A 24212-nucleotide genomic window follows, 5' to 3' on the forward strand; every position below is an offset into this window, starting at 1 on the left:
GGTTTTTCTAGATCAACAAATGGAGAAGAAAACCCCAAAAACCTCAAGGCAAACTTGAAATCTACTACTCCAATGAAGAAATTGAAGAAAATAAACCACGAATCTACAAGAAAGACAAGAAAAATGCTCTAACCTGGTTGAATCGAACACCCGTGTTCGACTAGTCGTAGCTCGACTTATTGGAGAGAAAAGTGAAAATGAGGAAGAAGAGAGATTTCTCCAAATTAAAGAGGTCAGTGCACTCCACGACCGGTCTTAGAAAATACACGACCGGTCGTACCATGACTGGTCGTGTATGACCACGACTGGTCGAGTACCCGCCAAAAATTGCATTTTTCAGCGAATTAAAATATTTAACCACAAAAATACATAAACATATATACAATATGTTACAATTATGAAAGAATATTTAATATAAATTGCACATACCGAGGTCAAACTTTAATTTATTGAACCTGCTTTTGTCGAGCGGTTTAGTGAAAATGTCAGCAAGTTGAGTCTCGGTTGAAATGCATTCCACAAATATTGTTTTTTCGTCCACTAATTCACGAATGTAATGATACCTAATGTCAATGTGCTTCGTACGTGAATGTTGGATTGGATTTTTAGAAATATTTATTGCACTGGAATTATCGCAATATAAAACCATGAGTCCTGTGCAATTCCATAATCGCTTAACATACGTTTCATCCAAACAAGCTGAGTACATGCATTTCCTGCTGCGATGTATTCAGCCTCAGCAGTGGAAAGCAATAAAGAACTTTGTTTCTTGCTAAACCAAGAAACCAGGCAATTTTCAATATAAAAACAACCGCCACTGGTTGATTTTTTGTTATCTATATTACCAGCCCAATCAGCATCTGAGTACACAGCCAACTGAACACTAGTACCATATGGATACCAAAGACCCAAATTAGCAGAACTTGCAACGTATCGCATAATTCTCTTAACAGCAGTTAAATAAAATTCTTTAGGATTAGACTGATATCTAGCACAAATACCAACACTAAAAGCAATATCAGGTCTACTAGCAGTTAAATAAACTGCCAATCATGCTACGATACAATTTAAGATCTACATCTTTACCTGTAGAGCCTTTTGAGAGTCTTAAAGATGTACTCATGGGAGTATCAAAATTCTTACCATTCTCAAATCTGAACCTTATAATCAAATTCAAAGCATACTTGGTTTGAGAAATAAAAATTCCATCAGGTTGTTGTTTTACTTGCAACCCTAGGAAATAATGTAATTCCCCAACCATGCTCATCTCGAACTTAGATTTCATTAAATCTGCAAACTCAATAGTCATGTTAGTACAAGTTGATCCATAAATAATATCATCAACATGGATCTGAATCATTAAAACATCATTGTTGTGTTTTTTAACAAAAAGCGTCTTATCGACACTACCCATTTGAAAATTATGACTGAGTAAAAACTTAGTCAATTTCTCATACCATGCCCTAGGGCTTGTTTTATACCATAAAGAGCCTTTTTAAGATGGTATATATGATCAGTTAACTTAGGGTCTTCAAACCCTGTAGGTTGTTCAACATATACCTCTTCATGTAAATCGCCATTCAAAAAGGTACTCTTTACATCCATTTGATAAATCTTAAATTTTCTATAGCATGCAATGGATATAAAAAGTCTGAATGATTCAAGGCGAGTAACTAGGGCAAAGGTTTCATCATAATCGATGCCTTCAATTTGAGTGTACCCTTGTGCAACTAGTCTTACCTTGTTTCGAATTATATTTTAAAGTTCATCAGACTTATTTTTGAGAATTCACTTTGTTCCGATAATGTGTTTATCTTTAGGTCTAGGAACGAGATACCAGACATCATTATGAACAAATTGATTAAGTTCTTCCTGCAGGGCAACTATCCAGTTTTCGTCAGAAAGAGCTTCTTTTACGTTAGCCGGTTCAATTTGGGATGTAAAGCATACATAATTACATATATCTTCTAATTGTCTATGAGTGCGCACACCAGTGAGAGGGTTTTCAAGAATCTGAGTAGTTGGATGATCTTTAACAGTCCTTAATTCAGAATTAACTTGATTTGATGAATTATCTAGTTTGTTAATTAAAAGAACTTCATCAAAATCTAGACTAGGGGCAGGTGTATTCAATTGATCATCAATGACCACATTAATGGACTCTCGAATCACACCGGTCTTGTTGTTCAGTACACGATATGCATGACTGTTTAAAGAGTATCCTAAAAAGATCCCTTCATCACTCTTAGTGTCAAACTTTCCCAAATTTTCACGGTCACGTAAAATATAGCACTTGCTGCCAAAAACTCGAAAGTATTTGACAGTAAGCTTCTTATCAAACCATAGTTCATAAGCCATTTTATTATTAGATTTACAAGTATAATCCTGGTTAATAATATAGCAGGCGGTATTCACTACTTCAGCCCAAAGATTTCTAGGGAGCTTCATACTATTTAACATTACGTTTCCCATTTCTTAAAGCACTCTATTTTTCCTTCCCACAATTCCATTTTGTTGTGGTATTTTGGGCACAGAGAATTCATGCGATATTCCCTGATCGCTACAGAATTTTGTCAAAACTACTATTCTTGAATTCAGATCCATGATCACTATGGATCTTATTGATATGAGAACCTTTTTCAATTCGGATTCGTTTGATGATTTTTTTCACTTCATCAAGGGTTTCTAATTTGTCCCTTAAAAATGTAACCCAAGTGAATCTGGTATAATCATCTACGATAACCAAGACGTATTTTTTGCCACCTTGACTCTCCGTTCTGGTTGGTCCTACAAGATCCACTCGAGTGGTCTTGATGTGGCATTGGAGTTCACCTTTTTGTGAGAGCTCCTAGTTTCTTTACCATATTGGCATTCACCACATATTTTGTCTACTTTTTACAACTTTGGTAGACCTTTAATTAGTTCTCATTTGCTCGATCTGTATAAATTTCGGTAGTGTACATGTCCAAGGCGTTTATGCCATAAATCTGTCTCCTCGGTATGGACCATGTAGCACGATTGATTAGATAAGCTACCATCGCTTACAATATAGCAATTTTCAGAAGTTCTGTGACCAGTTAATATAACAGAACCCTTTTTGTTTATTATTTCACAACCTTGATTGAAAATTTTCACACTATGGTTGTTATCACATATTTGAGATGTGCTTAAAAGGTTGTGTTTTAGCCCCTCTGTAAGTGCTATAGTTTATATCCATGTCTGTTGTCAAATTTGTGGTGCCAAAATCACTGTTATATATAAACTTGCATAAGTGAAGCTCTCTCAAGGATCAACATTCATCAAGCAAAGCTCACAAGTACAAGGATCAATCTTGAATGCAAGAACTGCTCACAAGACAAGACTCAAAGCATCAAGACTTCAAGAAGAGTACAAGGCAGTTTGTAAAGATCTCAAGACTTCAAGGCTCTTACTTCAAGGTCACTTGTTCCTAATGTTTCAATGTCCATACTTCATAGTTGAGGTTTAACTGACCATAGGTTGACCTTAGAAGTAGGTCATTCTGGATACATAAGTCGAATGTTATTTTACATGAGTTTGGTCTATTCTTCGACTAGTCCTAGGCCTTCTTCGACTAGTCCTAGAGTTGCTTCGACCAGTCTAAGAAATTTCTCGATCAGTCGTGAGTTTGTTACAAATTTCGGATGAAATCTGTTAGGCTTCAACTAGTCCAGGAATCTGTTCGACCAGTCGTAGGAACAGTGTCGACTGCATCTTCGACCAGTCGTAAATCTTCGACTCAAAATACAGTGATGTGTTATAGGTTCTTCGACCAGTCGAAGGTGACCTTCGACCAGTCGTAGAACGGTCAGAGCTTATCCCGCCGGATCTTTCAAATATTTGTTAATGCTTCGACTAGTCGAAGAGCTCCCTAGACCAGTCGAAGACATGATCTGCTCACCTATAAATAGTGAACGAATCTCAGAAGAAATTATCGAATTAATTAATCTATTCAAGCCAATCTTCGTCGAACTTCTGAGAGATAATTCTATGCTCCATCTACGCTAAGTGTGCTTATTTAATATTCTCTTTCCTTAGCTTTATTTTAATTGATTTTGTTTCTGCTATTCCAATCTGATTTGATAAGAGCAATTATTATTCCCTTTCTTTGGAATCAAAATCAATTAAGGCAAGCCCTATTCGATTTAATTTAAAATCTATTAAAATTAGAACCATTGTAATTGAGTACTGGACATTGAACTTGGACATTCAATCATCTACTCTGATTTGGTTCTACCGGGCTGCTACAACGAAGGAGATAATCAGGTATTTTACATTTTATTGTAAATTTCTTTTTGTTTTGGTTTCTTTCAAGATTTGCCAGAAAAATCTTGTTGTATTGGTTATCTGAGGAGAGCCAGGAAAACTCAGAAGTGGGGTTTTTTTTCAATTGTGTAAGCCCACATACAAAGACACAATTGTAAAGGTTTTGGGTGAACCTGGGAAAACCTATTTTTAGTAAGCGCTAATATCCCCTGTGTGAGGATATTAGGAGTGGAGTAGCATTTTGTGTGGCTGTTGTTTAACAGTTGGTGAACACACAGGCGAACCACTATAATCCCTTGTGTTGTGGTTGAATGATTTATTCTTTTAATCTTTTATTATTCTCTTGTGGGATGTATGTATGGTGGTGAATGTTGTAATCATTCAATTCAAGCATTATGAGATTGTTGTAATAGTTTAGAATTTATTTTCTACTATTCCTTTATCGCTTGATATTTTAATTTCTTTTGAAAGTTGTTCCAGCAAGGTTGCCCTGCCATTTTTATGGTGTATGGCTGTCCCTAGAACAATACATTTGTGATTTCAATTTATTTCAATTTAGTTTATATTTAATTCTGTATTCCTCTTCGATTTGAGATTTGATACAAAGATTTTTCTAGAAATAAGGTTGTCCTACCATAAACTCTGGTTTTTGGTGTAAGGTTGTCCTTAGAATAACATTTGTATCAACCTCTCAAGATCTGAATTTTGAGGTTATTTTACTTTCCTGCATTGTGATTTACTTTGGCTATCATATTCTTTTTAATTCCGCTGTTTTAAGTTTTATTTGGCATTGTCCTATTCACCCCCCCTCTAGGACATATAGCTTGGCCCCTTTTCACCCTCAACATATAAAACATCTTTAAATAAAGGGAGGTTATAGAGTTGGACCGTACCTTTACCAATAATCTTGCAATTGCTACCATCACCAAATGCGACTGACCCATCAGTCATATCTTTTAGATCGGTGAATAAAGCCTTGTCGCCTGTCATATGCCTGGAGCATCCACTATCTAGGTACCACTTTGAATAGCTTGTTGCTTTGAAAGCAGTGTGGGCAACCAAGCACACAACTTTAGGAACCCATTTCAGAACTATTTTGGATTTAGGAGTATAGTTGGCCTTCTTCTGTCTGCTGTTGTAAGAATGACCTACTGAGTTAGATTTTAAGAGCTCCTTGAGTAAATCAACTATCTTTTCAGCTAGTGGGTTTCGATTCTGATTTTTAAAGTTGACATAGTTGGTTTTAGGTTTTTGAAAAGTTTTTGTATTTTTAGAAAAACCTTGATAAGTACTTTTCTCTTTTAAGTTTGAGGTCTCTCCTTTCACAAACTTAGGAGGAGTATTCTTTTATTTAGGTGGTATATTCTTATCATAGCCCAACCCGGATTGATCGCCACATTTTCTTGATCCGGATAATAGTTTTTCTAACTTTGGATCACCTTAGGCATATCTCCTTGTGTCCTTTAAACTTAGAAGAGAAGATACTTTATTTTTAAGTTTCTCATTTTCAGATTTCAGATTTTCAATCAGGGAGGTTTTGAATTCTAAATCGCATTTTGATTTTTCAAAACGATCTGAAATTTAGGATTTTTCTAAAACAAGTGATTCAAAACATTCTTTGAGTTTAAAAACTTTTCTTTTTGAAGTTTAAGTTTGACAGCAATTTTACAACTTCCCTTGTATAGGGCATTATAAGCATGTTGAAGATCCTCTTCATTTTCACATTCACTATTCAAATTTTCCTCACTAGTTGAATCATTATGATCTGAAAAAGTGAACTTGGCTAGAGTTATAAGGGCTTTAACTTCATTGCCCGACTCAGTTTCAGAATCTTCTGATTCAGAAGAAGGTTCAGGATCAGACGATTCATCCCAAGTAGCCAACATACCCTCTTTTTTATTTTGTCCTTTTTAGGACATTTGTTTGCTAAGTACCCGTACTCTTGGCAGTTGTAACATTGACTATCTTTCAAAGACTTCCAATTTTTAGATTTAGATTTAGATCTCTTCTTATCATTTGATTTTTCAAACTCTATCATTTTCTTACTTTTGAAAATCTTATAAAACTTTTTTGCTAAAAGAGCCATATCGTGTTCAGAATCTTCTAAATCCGAGTTTTCTTGAGAAATACCTTTAGAAGATTTAAGAGCGATGGATTTACTTTTAGGAGCTTTAAAGAACCAACTAGTTATTCTACCCTCATATTGTCCGTATCACGAAGTTTCTAGATCGCAGTTACTTTAGAGTTGAACTGTTCAGGAAGAGAGCGTAGTATCTTCGCCCACACTTTACTTTTTGGGATTTTATCGCCAAGACCCCACATTGAGTTTACAATATCATTTAATCTTGTGTAAAAGTCCATAAACATCTCATTTTCCTCCATATGAATTTCTTCAAATTTGGTTGTGAGGAGTTGGACTTTAGATTTTTTGACAATTGTAGTTCCCTCGTGTGTCATTTTTAATATATCCTAGGCTTGCTTTGTAGTATCACAGGATATGATTCTTTTGAACTCATCTGGTGATAGTGCGCAAGTGATTGTATTTAGTGCTTTCACATTGGCACTACTCTCATTTTTCTGAAGGGTGGTCCAAGAGAAATAAAGAGTTACTCTCATTGATTTTGAACCGTCAATTCCAGTCACTTCAGTGGTAGGAGAATTCCATTTAGTCACTATGGCTTGCCACACACTCTCATCCATTGATTTGAGGAAGATCCTCATCCTGGCTTTCCAATAGGCATAGTTGGAGCCATCAAAGGGTGGAGGCCTAGTGACTGATAAGCTACCAAAATTTGACATCTTTTATATAGCTTAGGTCGTTAGCTCAGGAAATAAATCCAAATAAAAAGCAATAAGAGCGAGTTATTAGGCTCTAATACCACTTGAAATTGCCTGGCTAGACGTCCTAAATGGGGGGTGAATAGGACGATGCCAAATTATAATTATAATAGCGGATTAAAATAAAAAGATGGCCAAATAAAAAAAATCAATTCACAATGTTGAAATAAAATCAACCTCAATAAACAAGTATTGAGAAGTTGATACGAATTCAGTTCTAAGGACAACCTTACACCATAAAAACCAAGGGTTTATGGCAGGACAACCTTATTTCTAAAACGTCCCTTGTATCAAAAACTCAATCTAAAGAGAAATAAATAAATAACATAGAATTAAAATAAATTGCAGGAATTTAAATCTAAATTATTACAACATTCCACACACTTACTTGAAATGTAAATATTACAACATTCACATCCACACATACATCCCACAAACTTGAATGATAAAAGATATAAAACTTAAGCAAGCATTCAAACCACAAGACAAAGAATTATAGTGGTTCGCATGTGTGTACACCAACTGTTTCACAATAGCCACACAGAATGCTACTCCACTCCTAAAATCCCCACACATGGGATATTAGCATTCACTAACAAAATAGGTTTCACAGGTTTATCTAAAACCTTCCCAATTGTGTCTTTTTAACTTGGGCTTACACAATCCAAAAACCCACACTTTCTGAGTTTTCTGGCTCTCCTCAGATAACCACACAATGAGATTTTTCTGGCGAATCTCAAACAAAAACCAAAGAATAGAAATTTTACATAAACGTAAAATACCTGGATTTCTCCTTTCGTAGCAGCCCGAAAGAACCAATCGGAGTAGAAGTTCGAATCAACGTTCAATGTCCAATACTCACTTAAAATGGTTCTAAGTTCTAATTGATTTTAAATTAAATCAAATGGGCTAGCTCTATTTGATTTTGATTCCAAGAAGAAGGAATTACAGAATTTTCCTTTTCAAATCAGATTGGAATGTAGATCAAAATCAAATAAAAATAAGCTAACAAAAGGAAATATTAATTATGCACAAAGTAGCTTAAAATGAACACTAACTTACCTTAAAGTAAAGCCTTGCATTTCTTTGAATTTAGTTATCAAATTCTGAGATTACAGCTCAATTTATAGAAGCAGAAATCACGTCTACGACTAGTCTTAGGGAAACATCGACTGGTCGTAGCTTCAACGGCATTTTAAATTTTTAAGCGCGATCTTTGAAAACCATTCTACGACTGGTCGTAGGGTGTCTACGACTGTTCGTGGACCACCTACGACCGGTCGTAGATGACCTAGGACTGGTCGTTGACCGCATGAGTTGGTCGTTATAGTTTGAGTCGAGGACCCACGACTGGTCGAAGTTCGACTCGTGAACACACCTATGACCGGTCGAAGGACCTCTAGGACTGGTCGTGGATTAACCAAAAAATTCTAAAAATCTTCAACAACTTAAGACTGGTCGTGAAATTTCTTAGACTGGTCATGAAATTTCTTGGACTGGTCGAACCAATGCTAGGACTAGTTGAACAAGGTCCAAGACTAGTCTTAAAACAGACCAAATTCATATATAAACATACGGTATGAATTATGTATCCGAAATGACCTACCCTAAGGTCAATCTAAGGTCAATCATACCCAGGACATGAAGTATGGACATTAAAACTCCATTCTATCAAATGAATGTTGACCTTTGAATTTAACAAAGCTTGAGATCTCTACTTGAAGTAGCTTGATCTTGAGATCTTCGAAAGCTTGACATCAAACTTCAACTTGAGTTGCTCTTGAGTCTTGAAATGTACTTGAGTCTTATACTCTTTATTGATGTAGCTCTGAACATTGATGTTTACAGTACATGGCTTGACTTGGCTTGAAGTCGATCATTATACATAACTTGAAGCACTTGTGAACCAATGTCTCGAACATATATAACAACATACAAATACAAGACACAAATAGAGTTTTGGCACAACAAAATTTGACAACCAAAGGAGCATGACCATAGCACTTACAATTTGGTTAAGATGGAGGTGTTGAAACTGTTTGACGTAGGTATCATCTACGCAATATCCAATAGTTAGTGGGTGAACCTAACTCAGGTAGTGCCCAAGAAGTCTAGAATTACCATCGTACCCAATGCCAACAATAAACTCATACAACTAGAGTTACCACTGCTTGGAGGATGTGCATTGACTACAAGAAATTGAATACCATCACGAGGAAAGACCACTTTTCCTAACCTTTTGTTGAACAAATTTTGAAAAGATTGGCCAGTCATTCTTACTACTACTTCTTAGATGGGTACTCGGGCTACAATCAGATTAAGATAGCCCTTAAAGATCAGAAGAAGACCACCTTTACATGCTCCTTTGGAACATTTGCTTACCGAAGAATGTCATTCGGGCTACGTAACACTCTTGTGACATTCCATAGATACATGCTTAGTATCTTTTTAGACATAATTGGGCATTTTCTAGAAGTTTTCATGGACGACTTCTCTATTTTCGGAAGTATATTTGATGAGTGCCTCAAGCACTTGAATTTAGTTTTGACAATATGTGAAGAGAAGAACCTTGTCTTGAATTAGGAAAAGAGTCATTTCATGGTTCAGAAGAGAATTGTCCTTGGACACATGATCTCATCCAATGGAATTGAAGTGGACAAGGCCAAAATAGATTTGATTGTTAATTTACCTGCTACCAAAAGCATATGCGACATTCACTCTTTTTTAGATCACACTAGATTTTATAGGAGGTTCATTAAGGACTTTAGTCAAATCTCTAGACCATTAAGTAATCTCCTTCAAAAGGATGTCCCATTTGAGTGGAATGACTCATGCCAAGAGACTTTTACAAGGCTAAAGGGTATGTCAACAATCGCACCAATCATGCAGTAATTCCATTGGAGCATTTCTTTTGAAATCATGTGTAATGCTAGTGACTATCTTATTGGGGTTGTGTTAGGCCAAAGGAATGACATAAAATTTTTTGTTATCTGCTATGCAAATAGAACGCTGAATTATGCCTAGATAATAAATTATACCATGGAAAGGAATTCCTTGCCATAGTCTTTGCTCCGGACAAATTCAAATCTTACTTAATTGGATCAAAAATTATAATTTTCACTGACCATGTTGTGCGCGGGTATCTTCACTTAAAGAAGGATGTTAAGCCCCATCTTTTAAGACAGATCTTCCTACTCCAAAAATTTAACTTAAAAATATGTAACAAGAAAGGAATAGGAAACGTAGTAGCAGACCACTTGTCTCAACTAAGTCTTTCATATTCCATTGAGAGTTCATCAATCAAAAACACTTTCCTAGATGAACAATTATTTGCTACATCCCAATTACCTTGGCACCTTGACATAACAAATTATCTTGTGACCAAAAAATTATCGATCCATTAGACATCACAAGGTAAGAAAAGATTTTTAACCAAGGTACGTAGTTTTTTCTGGGATGATCCTTATTTGTTTAAATTTTACCCAGACCAAATCATTAGAAGATGTGTTCTGAATAATGACCACTTTAGTGTCATCTCCTTCTGTCACTCGTAAGCCTGTGGAGGTCATTTTTTGGCAAAGAAAACCACCATTAAGATTCTCCAATGTGGTTTCTATTGGACTCCGATGTTTAAAAATACCCATGATTTTTGTAAAGCATGTGAGTAATATCAAAAAATGGGAAGAATGCACACATAAATATGATGCTTAAGAACTCGATCCTAATTTTTGAATTTTTTTTATCATTGGAGTATCAATTTCATGGGACCTTTTCCCCATCTTTTAGAAATTTTTATATCTTCCTACCTGTGGATTATGTTTCCAAAGAGGTGGAGGCAATTCCTTGGAGAACTAATTATCACAAAGTAGTTTTATATTTTTTAAAAGAAAATATCTTAACAAGATTTAGAATGCCGAGATTTGTAATCGGTGATGGTGGTTCACACTTTTGTAATAGACCATTTGAGAACTTAATGAGCAAATATGATATTACACACAAAGTGGTTGCACACTATCATACACAGACAAGTGACTACGATGAAGTTTCTAATTCTGAGATTTAATGGATATTAAAGAAAATTATGAATCTAGAGCATAAGGATTGGTCTTTAAGGTTAACTGATGCATTGTGGGCTTATAAGACTACTTTTAAAACTCCTATTGGAATGTCGCCCTATAGACTTATCTTTGAGAAAGGTTGTCACTTACCAGTGGAATTAGAACAGAAGGCATATTGGGTCTTAAAGAAGTTCAATTTCGACATTGATAAAACTAGGATGCTTTTTAAACTCCAACTTGTGGAGTTGGAAGAAATTATGAAAGACGCATATAACAATTTGAGAATATATAAGGAAAGGATGAAAGTGTTTCATGACAAGAACATTTTCAGGAAAACATCTGAGCTAAATTAGAAAGTCCTCCTTTATGATTCTCATTTCCATCTCTTTCCTGGAAAATTATAATTCAGATGGACCGACCCATTCATAGTAAAGAATGATTATCCTTATGGGACCATGGAAGTTGTGAATCCTAAAAATGGTAATGTATTCAAGGTAAATGGCCAAAGACTGAAATCATTTATGGAGAAAGTATTTTCAAAATCCATATCTCTGGAAGATCCTGTGCACCATGATTGATCTCTAAGACTAATAGAGATCGTTTTCCTTGCTTTCTTAGGATTTAGTTTTCTTTTGTGGAATATGATGTTTTATTTATAAATTTTTAGTTGTTGAAGCACAAATCTTTGACGTTTGCTCCTATATATGTCATCCTTCAGGTACTTGTTTCCACCTACTCTTTATTTGGTTACTCTCATGTTACATATGTTACATATATTTTATACATTGAAAACAATGTAGAATTTAGGTTGGGGTGGGTTTTTGTAGGAAATTTTTTTCATTTGATCTAAATAGTCTAAATTCTTAAATTTTTAAAAAGTCAATTTTTGTAAATTTAGATAGTCTCAAGAGAAAAATTCGAGAATTAGTATTGATTTTTTTCCTTTAAGGCTAGATTTTAGTTACTTAGTGGATTTTAATATTAAATTCATTTTAATGATATTTAGTTGAAAATTTTTAAACATTGATTGAGTCATGAATATAGCATGGTATATTTAACTTACACATTAGACCTTAGTTAGAAACTAAATTGTTAAAGTGATGATTATTGAGAATGTTAAGAACCAAGCCTGGGGAATTCGTCCATCATATTTGTTATGGGTAAAAATGAATTGATTAGAGATAGGAGGTCGGTTTGGATATCTGTGCATATCCCGTGGTCGGCATAGTTCCATCCATTTTGGAGCTCTTGACAAACTCCTGCTGAGATCCTCTGAGGGTCATCCAAACCATGATCCCATACGCGGGGTTGTCCGGCTCGGAATTTACAAGGGAGTCTCTACATCGTACGATAAGACGAAGAGGATGGTCATCATTGGCACCTTTACGACACCACTAAGGTCCTAAATGAAAGCAGCTCAGCTTTACTGCTTGAACATTTAACCATGACCCAAGAATTTGATAAAAGGTCGAAGATATATTGAAAGAGGAACCGACCACAACCTACAAAGCGCCCAACTCGGGAAGGTCGTCATCAGAACGGCCATAGGTTTAATTCCTGAAGTTAGCTTGAATGGTCAACCTCGGCCACCAAGTCAACTCAGATGGTCGAACTCGGCCACCAACCTCATATGTTTTCAGAGCTCAACCACTTGATCTTATCGTCACCAAGGATCTCGCAAAATTGTTGAGAAACGGATGCAAAACACATGCCTATGATTTGGGGAGCATTTCTATCCACGTAATTGACTCTTGGCCTATAAATAGGGGACTAATCTACAATGAAAGGTACACACCAATAAACCCTCAACTCTACTAGACTCAGATCTCTTAATTTTAACTTAGGTATCGTAGAGTCCCCCTGCTACAGCCAGGATACCCAGAGGTCCAGTGAGGATTAACCAGATTTCGGCATAAACAGTTTGGTGTCATCTGTGGGAATGACATTAAAAGATGTTCTTATCGCATCGAAGTTCTATGATGGCAAAAGGGAGGAAGAAAGCTCTGGCTGACATTGATGCAGCCATGCCTGCTCCACTATTGTCATCCACAAATTAAGGTGGTCAATCCACTGAGCAATGAGTTGATTCTTCTCTGACGGCACCTGTGCCCAGATCTCGCAGCCGGGGAGTTCAGCTTACCTCTCTGGAAAATCAAGTCGAGACTCTAAACAACAATATGAATTGACTAATGCAAATGCTAGAGAGATAGAACCCTCCCTTGGTCACGAGGCAGAATATGGTTCTGCCATTGAGCAGTCTCGACCTCCACAGGACCTCCCAATCCCCCGAGAGGTCAGACCGTAGTCAAGGCAGCCCATCCAGATGCCTACTCGAACCGTAAGAATGACCACTCTCGCCGCTTCTGACCTGCATCACACGCTAAAGAATCGAAGGTGTGGAAAAACTCCTGAGGTGGTGGGAGAAAATGAAGTTCCCTGGAAAGTGGAATTTAAGGAGCTACGAGGTTAGATCAGCGACATACGTCAAGCCTACCACGGTCAAGTTCCAGTGTCTATTGAAGCCATGTTGGAGGAAACCGAGCAACCCTTTACCGATGATATCATGAAAGCTTAGTTCCAGCCTAGATGATGCCGAAGATCGCCCCTATTTTGGATCCAAGGACCCGGCCAAGCATCAAGAATCCTTCAGAGCATGGATGGAACTTCATGGCACCTCGACCTTAGTGATATATGGGGCATTCTTCCTAACTTTGTCAGGCGCAGCTCGGAAGTGCTTTCAACAGTTAAAACCAAAATCCATCAATTCTTTCGCGCAGCTCAGCAAAATTTTCATCACTCAATTTATCAGAGGAAAAGACGGGCAAAAATCAACAACTCACCTCATCACCATCACTCAAAAGGAGGAATTGCTATTGAAAGATTACATCACACACTTCAACTAAGAAGTGATGCAGGTGGAGAACTATTCAGATCAAATAGCCTTAGCTTCCATGATGGTTGGTCTGAAGGAGGGAAGATTTCTCTTCTCGATCTGTAAAAATACTTCAACGACGTTGGTTGACCTCCTCAATCGAGCTCAAAAGTGTTCCACTCCTGAAGAACTGTTCAACTCTTGTAAAGCCACTCAAAGCGCAGGGAGTTGTCTAAGGAAAAGAAAGGCAAAGAAGAGGCCCCTCTCGATGTTAACAATAAGAGGAGGAGAGACAACGACTCGTCCAAACAACGTCTAAGCCGATGACGTGAGAGTAGGTTCTATTCTTATACCCCTCTAAGTGCTACGCCCGAGCAAGTCCTCATGTAAGTTTAGGATAAAAGACTCTTGAAATGGTTAAACCGAATGAAGATTGATGCTGACAAGTGGGACAAGCGAAAGTACTGCCACTTCCACCGCGAACATGGTCACGCCACCAGTGACCGTTTCGACCTCAAGGAGGAGATCAAAGCCCTCATTTGCAACGGACATTTCCAAGAATATGTCGATAGAATGGAGGAACAACCAGATTGAAGGAACGAGCAACATGGTGACATAAATGAGGACGAAGCTACGAAAGAAATTAGCACCATATTCGAAGGTCATGGAAGGGGAGGAGATTCAAACCTAGCCCACAAAGCCCACACTAGAAGCTTAGGCAATAATAGCTCGGAACATTATATCAACCTCACCCACAGACCTCTAAAAGAGCAAAAGATGGTCCCCTGCGAATTGACATTCCCCAAAGAGGACGCCTGCAGAATCTGCCACCCACACAACGATGCTCTAGTCATAACCATGACCATAGTCAATCATAAAGTGTACCACATTCTCGTGGATACTTCCAGCTCAGCTAGAATCCTCTTTGCCAATGCCTTTCACAAAATGGAATCGAGAGGTCTCGACTCCGAACTGTCAAAACTCCTTTGCTCGAATTCACAAGAGAAAAAGTCACTTCCAAAGGACTATACAGCTTCCTGTCACTCCAAGAGAAGGACAAAATCAGACCACAATGATGATTGACTTTTTAGTGGTCGGTTGTCCCTCTGTTTATAATGTGATCGTTGGATGATCATCCCTTAACACCATGAGAGTAGTGGTTTTGACCTACCATCTTATGATGAAATTTCCAACTAAGATGGTGTCGGACAAATCAGGGGAGACTAGCGCGAAGCTTGTCAATGTTACTCCACAGCCTTGAGAGTAGGGGTGCAGCACCGTAGAATGGACATCACTTCCCTCGACCCACGGGAAGAGTCACTTGAGCTAGGATCTCCTGTGGAAGACCTTGTAGCTATCCCCCTTTGCGAGTCCGACCCGATTCATATTGTATAGGTCAGGTCATCGCTAGTCCCAAATCTGCGAGTGGAGATCATGAACCTTCTACGATGCCATACAGACGTCTTCTCACGGTCCCATTAGGACATGCCTGGCATCAGCTCAGAAGTAATGGTCCATAAGTTAAATGTTAATCCCAACCACCGACCAGTGAGGCAGAAGCGACGAGCATTTGAACCAAAATGATTCACTATCATTGGAGAGGAGGTCAGCAAGCTCCTGGAAGTTGAGGAGGTCTACTAACCTAACTAGATCGCCAACATCATCTTAGTGAAAAATTCCAATGAGAAATCTTAGTGAAAAATTCCAATGAGAAATAGCAGGTCTACATTGACTACATAGACCTAAACAAGGCCTATCCTAAGGATAGTTTTCCCCTCCCGAGATCGTCCAACTAGTCGATAGTACCATAGGGCATAAGCTCTTGAGCTTCATGGATGCATATCAGGGCATAAGCTCTTGAGCTTCATGGATGCATATCAGGGCTATAACAGATTGTCATGCACCCATATGACAAGAAAAAATTTTCACTAACAATGGGCTCTACTGCTACAAATTTATGCCCTTTGGACTGAAAAACCCTGGGGCCACATACTAGCGGCTCGTCAACAAAATGTTCGCCAGACACCATGGAAGTTTATGTCGATGACATGCTCTTCAAGAGCATCAAGGCAGCAGGTCATATTGTCGACCTCGAGGAGATGATCACAATCCTACGAGAATATTAAATGAAGCTGAACCTGAGCAAGTGCGCCTTTGGTGTCAGCTCGGGAAAATTCCTCTGCTTTCTGGTGAGTCATAGAAGAATTGAGGAAAACCCTGACAAAATACAAGCTCTACTAGACATGAGCTCACCTAGAACAATGAAAGAGATTTTGTACCTCACTGTCAGGATCGCCGCCCTTAATCGCTTCGTCTCCCGGGTGTTCACAACCCCAAGTGCAGGGTCATGATGTAGTAATAACCATGGTAAGACCGAGGTTGAATCCATGAGGACCAATCTTGTGCGTCTATTCTGAAAGTAATTAGAATCAAAACTAAGAGAAGATCTAACCTAAATCAGGAAAGAATAGAGAGTAATTGTGAGAAATTTAATGAAAAACTTAAGAAATTCAAAGGTGGGAACTAGGGATTCCAGGGATCCACTTGTAGCTATTAGGATGTTTCCTTATCTGATTCAAGGCACTCAATTGGAATTGGATTCCTATCCTGTCCAATTTGAAGATATTAAATAAGATCATATCTGAATTTTCATTGACCTAATTCTCAACAGATGAAAGTTGTGAAGATTGGAAGTAATTCCATCACCTAACCATGCCCAGGAAACAATGGTAGACAACAGGATATATCGATCTAACAACAATCACAAAAGAATTGTGAAGGATAGAAAAGATTTCGTCACCCATCCATACCTAAGGGACGATGGAGAACAACAGGATTTCCTATCTTCACAAAATCCAAACAGAAAAAGAAGATACTTCAAGCTATTGCAGATCCATTGTAATTTAAGTCACAACAAACTATTAAACACTAAAAGTGTTCCTTAAATATCAAACTATAATCAAAGGTATTTAACAATAACAAAAATTAAAAGAGAAAAACATCCCAACCACGCTACAAGCTTCACTCCTTAGCCCTAACTAAGGGATCTAGCCAACCACAGACATGAATGGATTAAAAATTAAGGAGAAGGGAAGAAGAACTCTTGGGAAGTGGCTCTGCACTTTTGCTATGCTCCTCCAAACCCTAGATATCCTAAAAAGTGCCTAAAAACCCCTATTTATAAGCAAAGTTTCACAAAATCGTAAAACCAAATCAAATTTATGTAGTTCACGTAATGCCTTCGATGTCATCGAACACCCTTCAATGTCATCAAAGGGGTTTCAATCCAGAAGTCGCGCCTTTTCTTCTTTCGCAATGTATAAGTCCCTATGTCATCGAACCGTCCTTCAATGTCATCGAGCGAAGCTTTGATCCATCAAATAGGTCTTCGAGTCATCAAAAATGTGTCCAAAAAAGTCTAGTGAGTTGCTTCACTTTCATTAATTAATTCGATGTCATCGAGCAGTCTTCGATGTCATCGAGCACCTTCCTTCGAGTCATCGAACATGTCTTCAATTAATCGATAAAAGCACCCAATATGTCCAGCAACCAACTCAATTTTTCCTCATAAATTCGATGTCATCAACTATTATTTGATGTCATCGAATGGATCTTTGATGTCATTGAACGGTTCTTGATGACACAGTCTTTGTGATTTATGCACTTGTTCTTTTGACCTATTTCCTTCTCCACTTGGTTTTCTTGGATCTTGGAGTCTTGAAAATTTTAATTTTGGTCTCCAAAGATCCCTTCTTTGCTTTGATGACTTTTGAGCACTAAATTCATGCTTTTAACATTCTTTTCAATTCAAGCTCTTAAATTCACCTTGCAACACAAATACATCTAAAATATACCATTAAGCCATATTATGTTTGTAAAACCAACAAATAAATGGGGGATAATATGCAATATTTGACCCTCAACACAACCTCAGACCAGCATTTTGCTAGTCCCGAACAAAATATGCGATAAATAATTTTCAATCTCAAGTTCAAAACCTTTTTCAAAAAATAATCTTTTGTACAATCAAGTATGGATGAGTATAGACAAGACAAGAAGGTGAGATTTTGAAAATTTTGGAGCTGAATCACATGGGTAACCAATCAAGTAAGTTCTTTGTCAATCAAATTAGAGTATAAGTTTATATACCATGTTTTTCAATGTGGTCAGTGGAAATCAACTTACTATCTGTACGACTACTATCATTTCATAATGTTAGCCATGCTCATCACTTCAAGATTGGTTTGAACTCAAGTACTGATTCCGAACTCATCTCCGTCTCCTTCTTTTTTCAGTTTTTGATTTTTATGTCGACGGTCAAATTTTTTATTCATTCTTATTTTTATATTCTTTTCTAGATTTTGCATTTTTTTTCATTCTTTTCATGACCACTTTGTCGATCTCATGTTTTTTAATTGGCTCTTTTCTTCTTTTAAGGTGGATAGAATTCTCCAAAATCGATTCTCACCATCTATCAATGATTCTCACACTAACAATCAAAACTTCTAGCATGTCCTACAGAAGACAAATTGAATATGTTTTGTGATTTAAATTAACATGATATACAATTACTTCTTAATCATTTAAGAACCTTAGGTAATAATTTACTTAAATGATCAAGCTCCAACAATTTAAAATCCAATCTCTCGTCCCCTCATACTCAAGGTATTCTTAATTACATAAATTCTTGCCTTCCAAATAGAGTTCAACCCAAAATTTTGAAAATTTTACAAAATTTTTGCTCAAAATTGAGAAAAACACTGATTAGGTTACCTAATCCCCCACACTCCCCACAAAAATTTACATTGTCCTCAATGTATAAGAAATAAGCATGGAATGCAAAGAGGCAACAAAAAGAACGGGAATGGTGATGGAAAGATAATACCTGGAGGAAGGAAATTTAAAGCTTTTCCACGGATCTCAGCATAAAAATGGGTTAGCACAAAACCAAACTCAATGAGGTATAAGCAAACTATCCTAAAACAGCATAAAGCGAACTAACCTAGTCCTATGAAAGCGGTAAATGTACATATACCTCCATCAAATTAGGAGATCAATCCTGGTAAATAAGATCACTCAGAGGTATGGACATGTCTTCTGAATCAAATTTTTCAACAAATGGCTTTAATTGAAATCCATTTACTTTGAATTCATTGCCATTATCTGGATTCTTTATCTCGATAGCCCCATGAGGATAAACATTAGTAATAGTAAAAGGATCGGTCCAATGAGATCGGAGATTTCCCAAAAAGAGATGTAACCGAGAATTGTAAAAGAGGACTTTCTGACCTAGTGTGAATGATTTTCGAAGAATATGTTGCTCGTAAAACACTTTCATCCTGCCCTTATAAATTCTTGAGTTCTCGTATGCATCATTCCGGATCTCCTCGAGTTCATTCAATTGTAGCTTATGCAATGAGTCAGCATTGTCCAAGTCAAAGTTCAAATTCTTTATAGCCCAATGGGCTCTATGTTCCAACTCCACCGGTAAGTGGCAAGCCTTCCCATAGACAAGTCTAAAGGGTGACATTCCAATAGGGGTTTTTTAAGTAGTACAGTAAGCCCATAAAGCATCAGTCAAGTGAATTGACCAATCCTTGCAGTCAGGATTAACCGTCTTTTTCCGAATGTGTTTGATCTCCCTATTGGAAATCTCAGCTTGCCCACTTGTTTGTGGGTAGTATGGAGTGCTCACCTTGTGAGAGATGCCATATTTCTTCATTAAGTTTGCAAATGGCCTATTGCAAAAATGTGAGCCTCCATCACTAATAATGGCCCGAGGCATTCCGAACTGGGAGAGGATGTTCTCTTTTAAGAATTTAATGACCGTCTGATGATCATTATTCTGACACGGGATCGCTTCGACCCATTTAGTGACATAGCCTATGGCTAATAGAATGTATAAATTTCCATGCGACTGAGGGAATGGTCCCATGAAATCAATGCCCCAGCAATCAAATGCTTCAATTATGAGAATAAGGTTCAGAGGCATCATATTCCGACGGGACAATGCTCCCAATTTTTTACAATGCTCACAAGCCTTGCAAAACTCATGAGTGTCCCTGAACATAGTGGGCCAATAGAAGCCACACTGCAGAATTTTGGCCGTGGTCTTTTTAGCAGAAAAGTGACCACCACAGGCCTAAGAATGACAGAAGGAGATGACACTCTGGTGTTCATTGTCTAGTATGCATCTCCTTAAAATCTAATCTAGCAATATTTAAATAAATAGGGATCATCCCAGAAGAATTTATGTACCTCAGTGAAAATTTTATTCTTTCTTACGTAGTACAATGTGTCCGCGTGAAACCTGTGACAAGATAATTAGCCATATCAACGAACCAAGGTGAATGGGAGACTTTAAATAGTTGTTCGTCAAGGAACATGTCATTTATGGGTGTCATCTCAAGGGAATTAGGGAGGTCAAGTCTAGAAAGATGGTCAGCCACTAGTTACTCCCTTCTTATCTTTTAATTTCAAGTCAAATTCTTAGAGTAGGAAGATCCATCTTATCAGGCGGGGCTTAGCATCATTCTTAAAAAGAAGATACTTGAATGCCGCATGATCGGCGTAGATGATGATCTTAGATCCAATCAAGTAGGATCTAAATTTGTCAAAAACGAATACTACGGCTAAGAGTTCCTTTTCCATAGTAGAGTAGTTCACTTGGGCAGGATTTAGAGTTCTACTTGCAAAATGAATAAAGTAGGGCCTCTTTTCTTTTCTATGGCCTAAAACTATCCCAAGAGCATAGTTAGATGCGTCACACATAAGTTCAAAAGGAATGCTCTAGTCGAGTGGCTACATGATAGGTGCAGTAGTTAACATGCCCTTGAGCTTAGTAAAAGCTTCCTGGCATTGCTCAGTCCACTTGTATGATACATCCTTTTAAAGTAGATTATGTAAAAGATGAGAGATGTGGCTGAAGTCCTTTATGAATCTCCTGTAAAACCCAGTGTGTCCTAAGAAGGATCACACATCTTGTATGCTTTTGGGGGGAGGTAGGGTAGAGATAAGATCAATGTTTTCTTTATCTACCTTTATTCCCTTAAAAAAGATGATGTGTCTAAGAACAATTTCCTTACAAACCATGAAATGGCACTTCTCCTAATTGAGTACAAATTCTTTTCTTCACATATTTTCAGCACACATTTAAGATTTTCTAAGCAGTAGCTGAAAGATGGACCAAAGACTGAGAAGTCATCAATGAAGACCTCTAGATAATGCCCCACCATGTCAGAAAAAATACTCATCATACATCGTTGAAAGGTGGCGGGGGCATTACACAGTCTGAATGGCATCCTTTGGTAAGCAAATGTGTCAAAAGGACATGTGAATATGGTCTTTTCTTAATCTTCAAGGGCTATCTTGATCTTATTATGGCCCGAATATCCATCAAGGAAGCAGTAATAGGAATGACCAGCTAGCCTTTCCAAAATTTGATCGATGAAGGGCAAAGGGAAGTGGTCCTTCCTCGTGATAGTATTTAACTTATTATAGTTAATGCACATTCTCCAACCAGTAGTCACTCTAGTTGGCATGAGTTCATTATTAGCATTAGCTACGATGGTGATTCCGGACTTCTTGGGAACCACCTGAGTTGGACTCACCCATTGGCTATCGGATATAGGGTATATGATACCCACATCTAATAGCTTAAGAACTTTGGCCTTAACCACTTCCTTCATGTTTGGATTTAATCTATGTTGTGGTTGCCGGGAGGTCTTTGCATTATCCTCTAGATAAATGCGGTGAGTACAAATCAAAGGGTCAATTCCCTTAAGGTCCGTAATCGACCATCCAAGGGCTCCCTTATGCTCAATGAGAATAAAGATGAGCATACTCTCCTGTTCTTGCTCGAGGTGGGAATAAATCACCACTGGGTATATCTCATCTTGACCTAAATAGACATATTTTAAATCAGAGGGCAAAGGTTTTAGGTCAAGCTTCGACGCCTTGAAGTTAGACGGTAGAGGCACTGCATCAGTTTGGGGTAATTCTTCAAATTGTGGCCTCCACCGGTTAACTTCGAGTATTGGCACAATATCCAGCATGGCCCCCATCTCCCTAATCATATCATCATCAAAATCTTAGGAGTGGGCCAGACATATCTCAAGAGGGTCAGAGGATAAGGTCAAGAGTGTTCTATCTTCCATGAAAGAGTCAATCAGGTTAATATCGTGGAGTTCGTCATCATCCTCTAACTATTTGCCTATATTGAAAAAGATATTCAACCCCAATGTCATATTCCCAAAGGACAAACTCATGACTCTATTCCTGCAATTAATGGTCGCATTTAATGTGGCAAGGAATGGGCGACCAAGGATGATGAGAATTTGAGTGCTCATGTCCATGATGGGTTGAGTATCCAAGATGATAAAATCTATCGGGTCGTAGAATTTGTCAACTTGGTATAACACATCCTCAATTATCCCTCTCGGTACACGAACTGAGTGATCAGCAAGTTGTAATGTGGTCCAGGTGGGTTTTAATTCACCTAAACCTAGTTGCTCGTACACCGAGTACGGGATCAGATTCACGCTCACTCCTAAGTCAAGAAGTGCATGCTCAATCCGGTAGTTCCCAATTATACAAGTGATGGTTGGGCTACCGAGATCTTTTTACTTTTATGGCACATCTTGCTTCAGGATGGCACTCACTTTTTCAGTTAAAAAGACCTTCTTTTGAATATTTTATCATCTTTTAGTCGTGCACAAGTCTTTCAGAAATTTAAAAAGACCTTCGCTTGTTTCAACACCTCTAAGATGTCCTAAGAGTTAGAGAGAGGTTTCGATGCAATCAACCGTTGGAGAAATGAAGCAATCGGCTTCCCTTAAGGTTCCAGTTCTAACTCTTATGGAGCATGGCTAGATCTATCATTATTGTCTTCTTCCGGGTCCTTGGGCTTTTCAGCCCTAGCCGGAATGGTTTTATCAATAGCTTCCCACTCCTAAGAGTGGTGATAGATTTAACTTGCTCCCTCTGATTTGAAGAGCTCAGGTTGCTAACTTCATATTGTGGTTTTGGAATGGGAAGAGGTTGAGCTAGAAGGCTCCCTTTATTCCTCATCGCACTTTTAGTCTCAAGTCCTTGTATGGCGTTTACGAGGTCTTAAAAGACTTCTAGCATACCCTAGTTGAAAAGCTCTTGATTTTGAAGATGCTTTAAAATCGGATCCTCTTGAGGTTTCCCTTAATGTGGAATTTGATTAGGGAATCCTTGAGGTGTAGTAGTTTATCTATTTCTCCAACTGAAATTTGGATGATTTCTCCAGCTAGGATTATACGTATTAGAGGTGGGCCCACTGAAAGGTCTTTGGTAATTATTCACGCCATTGGATTGCCCATTCAGTACCTCTTGAAAGGCAGGTATTGTTGGACAATTTTAAGTTGTGTGAATGTTGCAAGCACTAATACCACAAACCGTTTCCTTAGACTTATCCTTCTTTAATTCTATGGCCTCGAGTTTTCTAGTGAGATTAGCCACTTTAGCATTGATATTCAGGAGATACATTCTGCCCCTCCTTGGATTGAGTCGACCTAGGCATGGTGCTTGATTTTGGGGAGATGTCCCATGATTGTGTGTTTTCAGCAAGCTTATCGAAGTAGTCCCACACATCATCGACATTTTTATTCATGAACTCCCCATTGTACATTATCTCGACTAATTGGTGCATGGGAGATTTCAGTCCATCATAGAAAAAGTTCGTGATGCGCCACATTTCAAAACCATGTTGTAGGTATGAACTGACAAGATCCTTGAACTGCTCCCAACATTGGAAGAATGTTTCATCTTCCTTTTGGGCGAAGTTCATGATCGACTTGCTGAGGGTATTTATCTTATGGTATGGGAAAATTTTCTTTATGAACTCCCTTATCATGTCATTCCATCTACCAATAATCGAGGACGTAATGAATGCAACCACGTCTTAGCTTTCTCTTTCGAAGAAAAAGGAAAGAGTTTCAGCCTGACTGTATCATCAGACATGTTTGGAAAGTTTAGCGTGGCTAAATCTTATCGAACTCTTTCAAGTGTAGATATGGATTTTCATATTCAAGCCCATGAAATTTTGGAAGGAGTTGGATCACTCCTGTCTTGATATCCATGTGTCCCATATTTTCTGAAAAAAACTATGCATGAGGTTGTACTCACCTCCGCCG

General features: G+C 37.8%; 1 non-coding gene across 1 annotated transcript; it reads left to right on the top strand.

The window, feature by feature from the left end:
- Positions 1–23777: 23777 nt before the first annotated feature.
- Positions 23778–23884, top strand: LOC131238368 (small nucleolar RNA R71). The gene has a single exon (XR_009167770.1). It is a non-coding gene; the product is annotated as a small nucleolar RNA R71 (small nucleolar RNA).
- The last annotated feature ends 328 nt before the right edge of the window (positions 23885–24212 follow it).

This window comes from Magnolia sinica, chromosome 2, assembly GCF_029962835.1.
Source record: "Magnolia sinica isolate HGM2019 chromosome 2, MsV1, whole genome shotgun sequence".
In the NCBI taxonomy this organism is placed as follows: domain Eukaryota; kingdom Viridiplantae; phylum Streptophyta; class Magnoliopsida; order Magnoliales; family Magnoliaceae; genus Magnolia; species Magnolia sinica.